A 17,633-nucleotide genomic window follows, 5' to 3' on the forward strand; every position below is an offset into this window, starting at 1 on the left:
AATAATTATGCCAAAGCTTAGCAAGTAAACTTTGACAAAAGGGGGGAATGATGTGGGCTATGGGTGGAAGGCTCTTTGTCTCTTCAGAGATAACTAAGTTGTTTGACTTGTGGGTGTGGAACGGTGGGGGGCTGCAGTCCTGCCCTTGGGGACTAGCAGCAGCTCCAGTCCCAGGAAATGTTTAACAATGCGGGGGCTATAAACTTTAAGTATTTAGGGGAAATGCAAAAACCAAATATGCTAAAGGCTTATCTAGAATGTCTGGAGTCCATGCTAAAAGCTTACCTAAGATGTGGAAGATATATGCTAATTGAAGCCTATTGAGAACTGAAACAAAGGGACCATTTGGCCTTCCCTCTCTGTATAAAAGACGTTTGAAAATCTTGTTCGGGGCTCGGGATTCAAACTGAAAGCTCCCGAGTCCGGCCGGCCGTCAATAAACCATTTTTCCTTCTCAAAATCATTCCTGAGTCCTGGCCTCTCTATACTCAAATAATTGAACTTCTCTTAAATTCCACAACAGAAGTAAGCTCATAAGGAAACAAAAGCAAGCCCCAGGAACAGAGAAATCCTGAGCCCAGGAAAAAGAAGCCTGAGGAAGGGAGGAACCCAGGAAGCCTGAATCCTTGTGGATGTCAACAACCATCTTGCTCCAACATATGGAAATAGACTTTGGTGAGGGAAGTAACTTATGCTTTATTGCCTGGTATCTGTAAGCTCCTACCCCAAATAAATACCCTTTATAAAAACCAACCAATTCTTGGTATTTTGCATCAGCATCCCTTTGGCTGACTAATACAGGGTGCTGAAGGATGATGGTTATTCTTCTGTAATTACTTCCTGCTGGTTAGGGGCAATACGCCTTACCTGACAAGGTATAAAACCTTCTTGCTACTTTATCTGGTTGGGGGAAGACAAGTCTGGCACTGTGGGTGGAGCTGGATGAAATCCCTGCCTGGCTAACAGGGCACTGATTCTGGGAGAAATAAACTTGATTAAAACTTTGAAGATACATGGTCCCACTAAAAGGATACTGGACCATGAGAGAAGGAAAGGCCAGGTGCTTCCAAAGGCTGCATCCTCCCCAAGTTGGTGTGCTTTATCACACAGGTTTTGCATGCTGTTTAGGACTATTTCAGAATGATTTATATAGTGACAACATTCTTCCTTAAGGAACAAACATGTTCCTTCCTGTGCTGCTGCTAGCATGTTAAGTTCCCTGCAAATTTGCACCACAACAGCAAGAAAGTCTGTTTGCTGTATTAGAGCTTCCAGGCAGAGAGAGAGAGAGAGAGAGATTGAGTGTGTGCTGTTATTTTTTAAACCATTAATTATTCCTCCCCTTGCTAATGTTCAGGAGAGGGATCTCAGTTGTTTGCTGTTTTGATTGATTACCCCACCCATCAATTACCCCTGGGGGGGTGGGCAATGATAAGGCCCCTTGGGAATATCCAGTGCTTTTCCTTTATCCCAGATGAAACCTCATTCCAAATGGGGGATTCTTGTGGGGCTCCTCTAGCAGCCTTGTGATGGGGTCTTTCCCTCAGGGGATTTCCAGACAAGGTTCCATGGCTACGCGTTTTACAGCCATGTTTTTCTGTGAGGTTTTAGATTTGTCTTCCCATTCCCTAAACAAGCCTGACTCAATGTGGTCTGGACTAATATGGTAGATAGTAACTAGTGCCAGCTAATAAAATAGGCCACATGTAAAGGCCAATCTGGGTCCTTCCTTGAGGGGCTCCCAATATATGAGAGAGATGAATAGATGACCCCTTTGTACATTATATCAATATAGGCAAAATCATTCTTAAAACTATGGTCCTCTCTTCTCATAAGCATTATCTCAGTCAATTCCAGTGATACTCATTTTCTTATAAAATTAAGGCCTAATTGAAACTGAGGTATTAAATGTTGTGATGTTCCTATATTCATAAACTAAATGTAGTGTGTTGTTAGAGTTTAGTGACCACTAACTCAGTATTCTAGGAAACAAGGATACACACAAAGCTCCATGACATATGGGCATATAGGTATGGTTGGTCGAAATTCCTGCAATTTTCCAGGAAGGACACTTTGGTTATCAATGTTTTACCTCTATTGTTTTAGGTTGGTTGTGGTTTTCAAAAGTTGCTATTCTTACTTTCCATGCTCAGTTAAACTTAATCATTATCAGTTTGGTATGGGTTTTGGTTAATTTACAATTGGCAGTAATATATATTTGCATCAACAGTGTTTTAGAATGAATTTTCCAAAATTTAGATTTTAAGAAACACACACATAAGCCACACTAGAATTGAAAAATAGATGCATACATAATCTTCCCAAATTTGCCCTGTTCTGCCTAAAGCAGTCATTGGCAAAAATAGTTTGAGACCATCTGTTCTTTTCTACTTACTTACTATTAATAAATGGCTGAGCTTTTTATTTTATTTTTGATTGAAAAATTAGTGAAGTGCAAATTATGCAGGATAAATTTGACAAATACTATGATCTATTAAAATGCCCATCTGTTTACATTTCTTCCATGTAGTAGAAAATCATTGGGATGGTTTGAAGCTCTATGGACCCCAGGAAAATATGTTCTTAAAGCTAATTCATTTCTGTGGGTGTGAGCCTATTGTAAGTACAACCTTTTGATTAGCTTACTTCAGTTAAGGCGTGGCCCAGGGTGAGTCTTGATCCTCTTACTGGAGTACTTTAAAAGAGAATATAGGGAAGCAGATGTGGCTCAAGCAACTGGGTTCCTGGGAAGTCCCATATTCAGCTCCCAGGGCCTCCTGGTGAAGGCAAGGTGACCTGCACAGACAGCTGATGAAACAAGATGACACAACAAAAAAGAGACATAGACGAAAGACAATGAGAGACCCAACAAACCAGGGAGCTGAGGGGCTCAAGAAATTGAGTGCCTTTCTCCCATGTCAGAAGGTCCCAGAATTGGTTCCCCATGCCTTCTAAGGAGAAGATGAGAAGAGAAGAGAAGCAGACACAGAAGAACATGCAGCAAATGGACACAGAGAGCAGGCAGTGAGTGCACGTGGCAAGGGGGGTGGGAATAAATAAATAAAATAAATCTTAAAAAAGAAAAGAGAGAAAGTAATTCAGAGAGAGAAAGAGAAAGCCATGGACACAAGAGGCTAAAGCAACAAAACCCAAAACAGAAGGGAGAGATCAGTAGTTGTTTTTATGTGCCTACCGTGTTTCAGAGTACTCCAGTATTGCTGGCTACCGATGTTCGGGAAGAAAGCATTGCCTGATGATGCCTTGATTTGGACATTTTTCTCAGCCTCAAAACTGTAGGCTTGTAAGCTATTAAGTTCCCATTTTAAAAACCAATCCATTTCTGGTATATTGCTTTTGGCAGCCTAGCAGACTAAAACTATAATTTTGGGGGGGGGTAACAACTAGTCAAAAGTATTTAATGTAACTTTACCTCTGAGTATATATGTTACACATGAATATGTAAATGTATATGAATATTAACTATTTACTATATGTGTGCATATGGATAAAATGTCTTTTATTCTTCCATTATACATTTTAGAATATCTAAGCTCCAGAAAATTATTTTCTTTGGAACAGGTTGGGCCACAAAAATTCAGGATGAATGAGCTATTAATGTTCTATATAATTTGAATTTACAACCATTTATTAAGTTATGAGGATGGACCTTAAATGATGTCGTTGATAGACTGATTTGTCTAAAATATACCAAGGGTGTGTTTGACCCACTCAATACTTTTTAAAATTGTGAATAATTTCCTAACCTTTAAAAGCTATGAAATTTACATCGATATCTGGATTTGAGATTTTTCTTGGGGGAAAAAAAAGGAACACTTGCCACACTGGACCTGCATTCACTATGCAGCCAGAGCTGTGAATCGAATTGGTGCCATTGTTCCCTGATACTGATAATGACGGTCAGTTCTCTAACTATGCTCTGTGGAACCTCAGAAGATGGTGCCTGGAGAACAAATAGAACACTGTCAATTAAGCCTAGGTAGCACTGAGTGGTATTTGTCCCTCTAGAAGATTCTTAATACATAGTTGCATGTTGAAGGCTCTAAGAAGTTCTGAAGCAACTTTGTTTAATGGTTAATCAAATAAACAAACTTATTTGGCAGAAGAAGATTTCTTCCCCTGGAAAAGTATTCCCTGAAAAACGTGGTCCTTACTATGAAACTGTTTAAACTAACAACCCTCAAGTCCTGTATCTCACAGCTATATCCCTGCATGCTTGTTCTCAGAAAAATCAACCTTGACTTAACCCATATATTCACCTTCTTGGTGTTTCTTCCATCCAGAGAATCTGCTTAGAGTCTTAAGATCAGCACTCAAACCCAGCTTCAAGGACCAGAGAAACAAGAGGAAACAACAGAAAAGGAGTTGTTGCTGATATGGAAGGGAAAAAGGGAAAGTGGCATGATGTTTCCCTTAGATTTTTGAGGCATGAACAAACTGCTATATTACACAAGCAAATGGCAATGCTACTAAAGAAGCAAAGAATGAAGTGTTGCCAAAAACATATAGCTTATTATAAAAAGAAAACAAAACATAATAAAGTGAATGAATAATCTAAATGAATTAGGGCATAAATGCTCAATTGGATTATTAATAGCATAAATGATTGCTATTAAAGGTTTCCACAGTCAAGTATATATGAACATTTTGTTCATTTTCCAGTGATCGTAGTTGTGCTCCAAGTGAAAAGTTTTTCTGAGGCCTTCCACTATGGTCTTACCTTAATCTCAATCGTCTTATGTATACCCCTCAAAACACAAAAGAGGCAGCTGGTCTTGGCCTCCAGGCTGAGCAGATGACATGCAGGATGGTGATAGCTTGATCAACTTCCTCTCTTAGAAGGAAGTGGAGTTGGTGTTCAGGCCCAGCTTTGGAGTGATGGCACTGATGAGTGAAAACAGAGTCAACAGCTTGAGATCTTCTGAGCATCTGCTGTCTACAATGCACAATAGAATAAATATTGTTATCCCCAACACTTTTTATTTTTGGTGGGTCCTGTGGATTCCTTTTACAGAGTAATTTTTTAAGCCAATTTTATTGAAATACACTTATTAACCATACAATCCATCCAAAGTGTACAATCAATGGCATTTGTTATAATCACAGAATTGTGTATTCATCACCTCAGTTAATTTGAGAGCATTTTCATTACTCCAAATAGAATGTTTTTAAATACATAGAATATATAAAATAAAATTCATAAGTTTACAAAGGAAACCAATTAATTGAAATATAGTTATCAAACTATTAAAAGCACAAATATTTGGTATCACTATATATGTGTTTCTTTTTAAAAAAAAAGATTTTAGGGAAGTATATGTGGCTCAAGCAATTACGCTCCCATCTACCATATAGGAGGTCCAGGGTTCGATGCCCAGAGCCTCCTGGTGAAGGCAAGCTGGCCCATGTGGCAAGCTGGCCCATGTGGAGTGCTGACCTGCACAGAATACTGCCCAATGCAGGAGTGCTGCCCTGTGCAGGAGTGCTGGCCCACACGGAGACCTGGCACAGCAAGATGACGCAACAAAAGGAGACAGAGGAAAGATAATAGGAGATGCAGCAGACCAGGGAGCTGAGGTGGTACAAGAGAGTGATTTCTCTCTCTTACTCTGAAAGGTCCCAGTATTGGTTCCTGGAGCCACCGATTGAGAACACAAGCAGACACAGAGGAACATGCAGTGAATAGACACAGAGAACAGACAACAGGAGGGGGATGGGAATAAATAAATAAATGTTTAAAAAAAGATTTTATTTCCCTCCCCCCTCCCACTGTCTGCTCTCTGTGTCCATTCGCTGCACATTCCTCTCTGTCTGCTTGTCTTCTCTTTAGGTGGCACCAAACTGATCCTGGGACTCTCTGGAGTGGGAGTGAGGCATTTAATCTCGCTGTGCTTTCCTCTGTGTCTGTATTTATTTATTTTTATTTCCCCTCCCACCTTGTGGCTTGCTTGCTGTCTGCTCTGTGTCCATTTGCTGTGTGCTCTTCTGTGTTTTTTTGCTTGTCTCCCTTTTTGTTGTTGTTTTTGTTGTGTCACCTTGCTGAGTTGGCTCTCCATGACATCTGCAGGCCAGGGGGCACTCCGCGATGCTTGTGGGCCGGGCAGTACCCTGCAGCGTATAGGCAAGACTGCCTTCACAAGGAAGCCCTGGGACGCAAACCCAGGGCGATCCATATTGTAGGCGGGAGCCCAACAGATTGAGCCACAGCCACTTCCACTGTGTCTCTTTTTGTTGCATTGTCTTGCGGTGCCAGCTTTCCAAGTGGGCCATCTTCCCTTTACCAGGAACCTCTGGAAATTGAACCCTGGACCTCCCATATGGTAGATGTGAGCCCAGTCACTTGAACCACATCCCCTTCCCTGTGCTTTTTTATCATTGTTCTTACCAAGTGTATAACAAGATCAAGGAGCAGATCTAACAATTCCCATACATTCAAAATAATGGTGAGTATAAATGATATTTTTGAGAGCTCTGCAACAACTCTAATGTGATATGAAAATCTGTGTTATTTCTGTTGGCGATAGTCATTGGTTCTGCTGTTACTGTGGTTACATTCATAATTGAAAGAAATGTTGATAGTAAATATAAATGTGTAATGCTTTTTCTTTCTATCAAAGTTTATAAACCCCTGAATTCAATTAATAGAGTTCCCTTGGAGTCTGTGGATTCCAGGTTAAGAATGTCTCATCCAATGTGTGTGTATGTGTGTTCTTGCAGAGAAGGTAGAAGGTTGGAACAATAAAATTATCGAATAGTTAAAAAATAAGGTAGAATAGAATAAATTTTCTAGTGTTGGAGCAGCAAAGTGCTACAGGGATTAAAAGGAGGGTAAACTGGGAACATTAGAATAGGCTTAAAAGGAGGTGTAGCAGTTTGATATAATTGATGAATTCCAGAAAGAAATGTTGGATTCTGGTTATAATCTGATCTGTACCTAGGTATGATTGAGTTATGACTAGGGCATGAGTCCCCATCCCTTGGTGGACTCACAGATAAAAGGCATGGCGAAGAACAGAGTTGGGGATTTCTGATGTTAGAGTCTGATGCTGAAGACCTGGGAAGTCAGCACGCAGGAAGGAAGGAAACTTGAAGCCAAGTAAAGCAAGCCCCAGGAAAGTAGGAACCCAGGAAGCCTGAACCCTTGCAGATGTCGGCAGCCATCTTGCTCCCAATAGACTTTGGTGAGGGAAGTAACTTATGCTTTATGGCCCGATGTCTGTTAGCTCCTACCCCAAATAAATACCCTTTATAAAAACCAACCAACTTCTGGATTTTGCATCAGTACCCTTTTGGCTGACTAATACAGGAGGTAAAGGGAGTAAAGGTAAGAGAGGCAGGCATTTTACCTTTTGGATCATTCTCTCTCCACCTACCCAATCCTCACCTGCATTAATTCATTAAAATGACTAAAGCTGGTTTATCTTTGTAGCTAGCCATAGGTGGAGTATGATTTAGGGGATTTCTCAAACATCTTGGGATCCTTTTATTCTCTACTCTTACAAATCCTTGAGGACCCCAAAGAGCTTTTGTTTATGTGGGTTATAGCTAGAAACATTTATTGTATTAGAAATAAAAGCAGAGAAATTTTAAAAATATTTATTAATAAAATTAACAATAATAATTGCATTATACTTTCACATAATTTTTCTGTGTGAAACATATTTTCCAAAACAAACAAAAAATTAGTGAGATGGGAGATGTTTTACTTTTTTCAAATCTCCTTAATATCTGGCTTATCCACTTTTGCATTCAATATTTTCCTATAACGCATTTTGTAGCCTCTGAAAAGCTGCACTGTATACTTGTCAGAGAATGAGAGTGAAATGGGCAAATAGCATCTTAGTATTGTGAAAATTTTTTTGACCTTGTGAACCCTCAGGAGCCCCCAGACTGTACTTTGAAAACTGTTGATTTAGGAATTTCTTCTAAATACTTCCCTTCTTTGCTTTTGTGACAGAAAAATACTAACTGTATAACTAGAAATAAATGGTTTAAAATCAAATAAGAGTACACAGTGTTGGTGGTGGGGTGTTGTATGGGGGCCCTGGGTGATGATATGCATGTTTGTTTTGTAAGCTCACAAATTTTACTATACACTTATTGTTTATTTATGTTCATGTATGAACGATATACTTCAATAAAATCTTATTTTAAAAAATCAAAGAGGGGGCCAAATGTGTCTCAAGTGGTGGAGGGCCTGCTTCCCACATGGGAGGTCCTGGGTTCAGTCCCTGGTGCCTCCTAAAAACAAAAACAAACAAGCAAACAAATGAAAAACCAACGCAGGGGAGCCAATGTAGCTCAGTGGTTGAGCACCTGCTTATGAGGTCTGGGGTTCAATCTCTGGCTCCAGTACCTAAAAATAATAATAATTTAATAAAAAAATAAATAGTTTTTAAAAATCAAGTATGTTTGTGCTGTATGTCTTTGTTGTTTTTACAGTATCCAGCTGTCCCTTCATCTTTCTCCATCTTGCTCTGTTACCTGGATGGACAATATCAGCACACTCCCTTGTCTGTTAGTTTCCAGTTGGGTTTAGCCATAGGTACCAACAGCTAAGCCAATGGTTCCTAAAGTGTGGTGCCTGGATGCAATCAACATCATCCAGGAGATTCTTAGACATGCAAATTCTGAGGTTCCATCTCAGACCTATTGAACTGAAACTCTGGAGGTAGAGCCCAGCCCTGCAGGTGATTGTGATGCTTAGTAAAATTTGAGAACCTCTGCTCTAAGCAAATCATGACATCAGAGTTCGCAAATTTCCTGTCATCCATTGCAACTAGTAGTGGCCATGTGATTCCCTCACACCCAACTGCCTTGAACGTGGATGTTTTATCTGAAGCTGCAGCAGACATCCTGAAATCTTGGAGCAAAATGAGACAAAATGTAGATACACTGGCCCAGAAACCATTGCCTGCCTCCAGACCTATGTCCATCTCACCCCCACATTATTTGAGTAACACTGTTTAGGTTTTCTGTTAGTCATACCCAAACATTTCTAACTAATATGACACTGGCTTGAAAAAAAGATTTTCCTCTCCTGAAGATAAGTATTTTAAACATTATTTTAATATTGGCATATTATTAACATATATGGCATAGAGGGCAAAATTCTTAGGGATTTTAGCTTTTTAATGAAGAAAACAGATTACTGAAACATTTCCAGTGATTAAAAAGGAAGTGGATGAAACAGAAGCTGAATCAGACTATGTGAGTTTGACATTGAAGTCCCCTTGTAAGAGCACAGTGATTGGCATAAAACCTGCATGTAAAGATATTGAATGAATACATGAAACTTCTTGTATGTAACGTGAAGGTTCAGGCACAGCTGTGAAAGGACTGTCTTAGGTGCATAAAATCTTTAATATAATTGTGTGAAGTAGGCAGCACTGGATTACCTTTGATCAGACATAGGTTCAGGGCACAAGCAAAACTAGGGCATCCAAATTTGTTGGAGAAAAAACTGATATTTGATATTTTAGACAAAGAACATCAAAGTACATGGGAAAAATCAGGACTTTGTTCCACAATATATATTGCATAGTTTCTATTTTAAATCATATATTGGAGAGTATTTTACATTGCTAAGACTTTCTAAAGTTCTTCATTTGGCTCTGGGGGAAGATGCTATGATTCCCATTTTACAGAAGAACAAATTATGGTAGATTGAATCATGTCCCCCTCAAGACATGTTCAAGCCCTAACCCAGGGTCAGGCAGATGTGAAGTCATTTGTAAATGGGATCTTTGAAGATCCTATTAGGATGAGTCCAAACAGCATCAGGTGGGCCTTAATCCAATATGATTGGCATCCTTATAAGCAAAGGAAGTTTGAACGTGGAAGTAAAAGCCACAGGAAGAGAAAGAACAAGATAGGCGTGGCCTGCCAATACGTTGATTTTAGAAGTCTAGCCTCCAAACCAAATCAATAAATTTCTGTTGTATAAACCAACCAGTTTGTGGTATTTTACTACAGCAGCCCTGGCAAACTAAGACACAAACCAAGGCTCTGAGAGCTTATTAACTAGTTCGAATCACAGTGCTAGTTAATAGCAGAGCTGACTATGATGGTATGCAATAATGTTTATGATACATTATATGTTTATAGTGGTGCCCAATAAATTAGGGCCCAAATGAAGGTACTCAATACATGCTTGTGACCAAGATGAATATATGAGGGCATGGGTAAAGAGGGCCATTGAATAAAAATCTCTTCAGGTAAGGAGAATAAACAAAGGGACAGGGAGAGAGAGAAGATTCTGGGAAAGGATGAGGTACTAGGTATAAGAGTAAAGATGGATTCATGGGAATTGGTAGATTTATATAAGCCAGTGTTTTTAAAACTTTGGCACATTAGAATCACTTGGGCACTCTTTGAAATATAGATATGTGTGTGTGTAGTTTTAGTTCAATAGGTCAGGGGTGAGGCTGACACTGTTGATCTTAGGATCATACTTTGAGAATACTGCATGGACTTAGCCTGGAAAAGAGAGATGCAGAGGTTGTGCCACAAACAGAGTGCAAGGAGAATAGATGGCTTGGATTGGGGTCTAGAGAAGAGATGGGGGAGGGTATGAAGGTCCAGGCCCATTTACATCCCTTCGGCAACAATTTGCTTTTTAAAGTTATGAACAGATGATCATGTTGGGCCTTCTTTAATGATTTGGTATTTCAATCAAATAAAGCTTACAATAAAGTTAAGCTAAATATCTGTTTTGGCCCCTGTTGGTTCTCAGTACCTGGAACAGTACTCAATACACCTTTTTTTTTTTTTTAAATGAATGAATGATATGCAATCATTAGTGTTCTGTTTAGTATTTAGGCACAAATAGAAATTAGGAAATTGTGATTTATTTGAGTTTTGGGGTCAACCAAGGGAAGGGAAAAGGAAATCAAGCAGGCCAAGAAACTGCTCTGGTGTCCCTCTGAAGTTTCTTGGAATCTCAAGACAAGGATCCCAGGTGTCTCTGTTAAAAAAAAAAATTTTTTTTTTTTTTGGCATGTTTCCTCTTTTGGAAGCTTGGGCACAAGACTCCCTTCCCCTTACATAAGGTGTGTCAAGCAGAAAAGTATGACTTAAGGATATGTGTTCCATAAATCACTTAAGTGGTATTTCCTAAGAACTGTATGATACCACAATGATAATAAAATAAGGGGAAGGTGAGCTCTAAATGTGTCTGCTCCTTTATTTATTTATTTTTTTAAAAATTTATTTCTCTCCCCTTCCCCTCCCCCCCCTTGTCTGTTCTCTGTGTCTATTTGCTGCGTCTTCTTGGTCCGCTTCTGTTGTCAGAGGCACGGGAATCATCTTGTTGTGTCAGCTCTCCGTGTGTGTGTAGCCATTCCTGGGTAGGCTGCACTTTCTTTCACGCTGGGCAGCTCTCTTTATGGGGTGCACACCTTGCGTGTGGGGCTCCCCTACACGGGGACACCCCTGCGTGGCAGGGCACTCCTTGCACGCATCAGCACTGGGCGTGGGCCGGCTCCAAACGGGTCAAGGAGGCCCAGGGGTTTGAACCAGGGACCTCCCATGTGGTAGATGGACGCCCCAAGCACTGGGCCAAGTCTGCCGCCTGCTCCTTTATTTTTGTTTTTTCTTTTTTAACTCTCAACATGAGAGCAGTAATGCAGTAGTGGGGAACTGAATCATAGTTTATGGGCTGCCTCCAGAGGATCTCAAACACCTGGGGAACTAGTTAAAAAGTCTTCTTTCTGAACCTTGTTCCTAGTGTCCCTGATTATGTAGGATGAGTGGCATCAGTAATCTTTACCCCAGGTGATTCTAATGCTGGTGGTCTAGTCACACCATGCTGTGAGAAACACAGTTCTTAGGCAAACAAAAAGGGGGGGAAAAAACTGAATTAGAAACAAGTCTTTATTTCTGCCATCCTCACCAAGATGGCAATTGTCCTCTTCCTGAATTTGCCCTTTCCCCCCAAACTTTGACATTACCGATGTTAGAGTGTCTGCTCAAACCAATTTATACCAAAATATGAATGATGTTTAAAGTGGCCCTTCATGGGGAGCTGATGTAGCTCAAGTGGTTGAGTACCTGCTTCCCATGTATGAGGTTGTTGGTTCAATCCCTGGTACCTCCACAATTTAAAAAGTGTATCCTAAGGTGTTAAAACACCTCCATTACACTTCAACTTTGTTTCTCTTTTGGGGAAATAACCCATGCACTTTAGTTTTCTCTTTTGGGGAAATAGCCCGGACACACCTTCTGATTGCTGTAGGAAACAAATTCACTTCCCTTTTCTGGCTGTCGAATTCCAATCATTCATTCAAGCTACATCCTGTCTTTGTGAAACTTTCCTTGGTAAGCCTATCCATAGGGAAGAACCTTTATATCACCACCATCCCTCACACGTTTCAATTACAGTGCATATCATCTTGTATTGGGATTATTTATATTTGTATCCCCAGCTCTGTGTACAGTGCCTGGCAATTAGCAGGTGCGCAATAATTGTGGAAGGAATGAGCGAATGTCAAAGATGAATTCAGTAATTTTTTTTTTTCCTTTTTAAAAACTCAATGCTGACTGAGAACAAAATACGTAGATGGGCTGAATGCCAAGCAGTTACGGGCTAGAAGGAATAAAAATAATCCCTAACAGCATAGAATCCTCCTAAGGGATCACCTGTCCGGTTTTCTCAAACCGCCCTGCGACCTCTTTGGACAACTTAAGTTCCCGCTCACTCCCTCCTCTGCTTCTGGAGGCAGGTCAGGCAGGTATCCTAGTTCAGCTGCTCTGATTGGTCGGCGGTGATTTCATTGTTAGGAAACATCCGGGCTTTTCCCTTCCCGGCCACACCTCCCCCAAAGCCCTGCCCTCTGAGCTTTCTACTCCTGCGTGCGCTCCACCCGCTCGCTAAAGTAAAACAACCGCCTCTCCCTAGACCGCTTCTTGTCCTCGCCTCGCCTGGGCTGTCCCTTCCAGTCTCAATTCCAAAGAGAGGCGTTAATATCCTCCAATCAGGGCCTAGGAGGAGTTTGTTAGCCAATCAGTAGCCAAGCCACTGCAATTCCGGGTGGGACTGGACCTCCGTACCTATAACTGAATAGCCCGTTGGGTCCTTTATGGGGCTTCTTTTACTCAAGGCTTAGAGGTCAAAAATAAGGGGGCAAGGTCCTCGCAGAACAGGAAGGATCTGCACAGATTCTCTGGGTTTGACCGTTTAAAAAGACTAGCCAATCGCATTTCCGATACTTGACCGCCTTTTGCGCGCTTATTTGAAAAAAGCCGCTGTGACGGACTTGGAAATTGGCTCAGTGACGGACATGTAACGAAAACCAATGCCTGAGGGTTCCGGCCACCATTTGGACCAATAAGAAAAGGAAATTGTTAGGGGTCGGAGCGCAGGTGGGCGTTACTTGATTGACGAAGATCTCTACTTATGGCTGGCAGTGTGGGTTGGTCCATGTCGTCCGGGAGGTAGGGTATAGCCGAGGTGGGCCTGAAAGAAATAAATGGTAATAAAAGGTTGGGTCCCCTTCAGTGGGCGGGCTTTGATGGATAGACGATCTTGCCAATTGAAGGTGGCCATTTAGACCCAATGGGAAATTAGGCGCTCAGGGGCGGGGCAGAGTGGGCGGGGAAAACAGAACCGAGGTCCGGAAGGCCGTCAAAGTGGGCGGGAAGCCTATGATTGGCAGGTTTCCCAGCAAACCGGGTGCAGCAACAGGACGCGCGGCGTCCCAATGGGATGTTGGGGGCGGGGCTCAGTGAGGGGCGGGGAAGAACAGGAGGGCCAGGAGGAGGTTGCCGAAGGAGCTGAGCGTCTGCTGCTCAATGGCGGAAAAGGCGCCGGTGATCTGATGGAGTTGTCCCCCTAGCAGTTGCGGGGGAGTTTCCTGCCGGCGCCGCTGGAGTCTCTATTTCTCGGAGTTCGGTGGTTGGAAGATGCTCCAGAGAGACGAGGCTGCGGCGGAGGAGGTGGCGGCGGCGGTGGAATCAGCAGCGGCGCTGGCGTGGAGAGAAGGCGGCAGCGGCGGCGGCGGCGGCGTGAGGGGCCCAACGGTATAAACAGCCCCGGAGGCGGCGGCCGAGACCCCGAGGGGGGATCCGCGGCACAGTTTGGGTCGCGCCTGTGTTGGAAACCTGGGCTGCGTTCAGCAAGGGGGCTCTGCGCTTGGCGCGAGCGAGACGCCCTAGTCCTCGTCTCCGTCTCTCGCCCCAGGTAAGGCCGCTCGGCGCGCCGGGCGAAGGGGAAACGGCTCGCGGGCACCGTCGAGGCCCCGGGACCGTTTTCGAGTTGCCACCGAGCTGCGGGCTTAGAACCTGTGACTTCCTAATCTTCGTTTCTCGCTCTCCTGCCGCAGAGCCTGGGGGAGCGGAACGCCAGGCCTGGCACCTGGGTAGGCCTTTTCCCGAACCGCCGCCTCCGCTCTCGGCTGAGGACTGGGACAGGCACCCGGCAAGGGATGCTAGGTAGCTCGAGCGCCCTGCCTAAAACTGCTTTTCTTCGCTTTAGTCTGCCTGTATCTCTTTCACACGAAAACACTGGAACTACTTCAGGCCTTAACTCTTTTTTTTTTCCTGGTGCATGCCTTATTTGAGAACACTACCTTTTCCCATTCGTTGCCTTATCAGCTTCTGCTCTACTCTGAGCTTCACTTCACTGCCTTGTTAAATGTTCTTTCTCGCTCTTCTGTCTATACTTCTCACCCTCGCCTTCCTCCTTAATGGCTTTAAATCTTTTTTGTTTCTTTTCAGGGCCTGAGCCTCTCTTACCCCCTTCCCCCGGGACCGTTCTTTTCGGATGTCATTCTTTTTAACAGTGAGGTTCTTAAATGAAACTTGGTATCGTCCTTACTGTTCGCGGCGAATGCAGAACTCCCAATCTCTGACGCCCATGAGGAGTAGACTGTCCAACTTTATAACCTCTAATGTCAGGTTTTGCAGACATAGAACATTTGCCCATTTGCAACCTAGAATCAGTATTCAGATTGGTGTAAGGAAACGCCTTGAAAACTTTAAAAAGACGTGAGCAACCAAGAAGCTGTTTCGATGAAGACACAGTTAAAGACCTTTTAAAATAGGCTCCACGTGTTGAATGTATCAGAGTAATGTTGGCAGCAGTTTTGTAAAAGGATTATTTAGGAATTTGAGTAGTCTTAGTGTTTTGTAGCTATTTTGGGAAAGATTTTTTTCTGTTAAGGTTTATAACTCCTGTGATGTGAGAATTACTGAGGTTTATTATGGGATTAACACAGGAACTCATTTATTTGGGCTACTGCATGGATGGAGAAATGGTAAATTATACAGGGGAGACAGGATATGTTTCTCCGTATGTTCTAGGAGATGGAGAAACATGCCATACATGCTAAATGTTAAGAGACATTTCATTTACTCTCTCTTGTGCAATAGCAAAGTTCCTATTGTTGGCCTACTTTTAAATAGAGCATTTCTAAATAAATAGTCAGGTTAATCTAATTATTAAACTAGTCTTTTCCAAGAGTCCAGGCCTTTTTTCCCCCCCCATAATACAGTTGAAGTTATAGGAAAGTGTAACTTTTTAAGGAAATGTTTTAGTGGATTCCCAAATGGACAATGTGTAGTTTAAATAGAGCTTTTAGAATTTAGTATTTCGAACTGATTTTTAAAAATTCAATAGTTTTTCAGGGGTAATCCATTTTTTTGTTTGTATATGTGTTCTTTTTAAACTGTGCTTTTGCTTACCTTTTTTCAGTGCCATTTTAAAATTTAATTAATTTATTATGTCGTCTTTTCCCTGTTAATTTGTTTTTGCTCCCAGTCTTATTACAGTTTCTGCTTTGGTTCATTATGTTGCATTATTAGCTTCAAATAGTATATTCATTCAGGCCTTCATACCTGTTAAGATTTACCCAGTAGTTTCTTTTCTTTCTTTACTTTATCCTTTTAATTTTTTTGATGTGATTCTCTTAGAAGTGATTATCAGTAGTTTCAATCGTTTTCTACACTGGGTGTCTGATTTCTATGAAGAGGTCAGTAATAGGTGGAAGCCTTTTTATTTGCCTGATAGTCATGTTAGTACATACTGTTTTATATTAGTAAATCACATATTATAATTACTAAATCCCTAAGAGTACATCATCTAAAAGAAGAGTGTAGTGTCTAAATAACCCTGCATCTAAAAACTGTTCACAATTTAACAAGTACAGAAAAAGTGGCAGCTGTTGAAAGTTACAGTATTTTCCTGTAAGGTACATCTTTTATGGAGTCTTCAATTAGAATGTGAAAGACTGTCTCTTGGCATGCTTGCCAGGCTATTGTTTAGTGATTGTGGAGATTCATTAAAAACTACTTGAGCCAAATAGTGAAAGGATTGCGAACTTTTACCAGGTAAACTAGCCCTCCTAATTGGGTTGGTAAATGTTTATTTTGCACAATATAGAGGGTAATTTTTTTCCCCCTGCACTCATTGGTGTTATTTAAATATATTATTTGTATTATAATTATTTATATGTTATACGAAACTATTACCTAGCGTAGAAAGTAATTCTACCTCTATAATTCTTGATAAGATATTATTGAAGTAAATAAAATGGACTTACCAAAGTGTAATCCTTAAAATATTTTACTTTATTGTGAAATATGCCTTTCACCATTCAATGGTTTTAGGCAAAAGTTTTACTTGGCAAACTACTGACAGTATTAGACTAAAAGTTTTTTCAATTCCAAAATTCTGGTAGCAAAATTTACCCAAATAATAGCTTAAATTTTATAAAATCACAAGTAGTGGTAAGAGAATTTTTTGGAAAATGGCATTTCTGGATTTCCAGTGATTTTTCACATTGTATTTGATGCTTTTTTCCCCTTAGTAAGCTCATTTTTGAATTTGAAACAAAACTGAATACTTTTGCATTAGCAGCTGTAGAGTTTTATTTTAGAGTGTATTTTCACATCATCTCAGCAGAATTATCCATTAGGAAAACTGCTTGATTGGTGATATTGTAAAACGATAAAGTTCCTGGAAATGGGGTAGATCCCAGATATGTAATCTTCCCATTTCATTATCCTATACAAAAAGGAAACAGTGAAGGTAGGGTGGGTTAGATTTTGGGAAAATTTGGTCCTCCTTGTTTTTGACTTCCATAAACTTTATAAAATGTCATCAGCTTCCGGTGACTGATCTGATAAGTATGGATGAAGAAACAGGTGCATAAGCTCATTGAACTTCATAATCTATATTTCATCCTTATTTTTGTTGGTGATACTTGCTAACATCAATGCATTGATTTAAAATAACTTTGGTCTTTTAGGCTAATTTAAATATCCTAGAATGATCTCTGTTTAGCCATTTTGGAAGCTTTTCTCAAATAATTATGTGATTTAACCTGTTCATGCAGATTTAGCTCAAGATTAAGATGCACTTTTCCACATTCCATCTATACTTTCCCTTTAAATGTGACCCCTATTTAGAGTAACTTGAGTAATTTGATGAGTAGTTGAATATCAGTGTTAAGATAAAAAGAACCTTTTATCAAATTCTTAATAATGTGAAGTTTTCCAAAAGTGTGGTCTACATGATTCTGTATAAATTTTTCATGCTATTTGATGATATCGAGACTAACTTTTTTTAATAAGATTGATTTATTTCTCTCCCCTTGCCCCCCACCCCTGCCCCAGTT

The 17,633-nt window shown here is 40.9% G+C and overlaps 1 protein-coding gene across 6 annotated transcripts in view; it reads left to right on the forward strand.

The window, feature by feature from the left end:
• The first annotated feature begins 13,644 nt into the window (after window positions 1-13,644).
• PPM1B (protein phosphatase, Mg2+/Mn2+ dependent 1B) overlaps window positions 13,645-17,633 on the forward strand; it is a 129,653-nt gene continuing 125,664 nt past the window's right edge. For 5 of the 6 annotated variants that reach the window (XM_023588067.3, XM_023588071.3, XM_058278491.2 and 2 more), the window contains exon 1: window positions 13,665-14,197. The gene's annotated coding sequence lies outside the window, so the exon portion shown is untranslated. Of the gene's footprint in view, window positions 14,198-17,633 lie in introns of all 6 variants that reach the window. The other variant, XM_058278492.2, reaches the window with a different exon arrangement.

Source organism: Dasypus novemcinctus, chromosome 17, assembly GCF_030445035.2.
Source record: "Dasypus novemcinctus isolate mDasNov1 chromosome 17, mDasNov1.1.hap2, whole genome shotgun sequence".
NCBI lineage: Eukaryota > Metazoa > Chordata > Mammalia > Cingulata > Dasypodidae > Dasypus > Dasypus novemcinctus.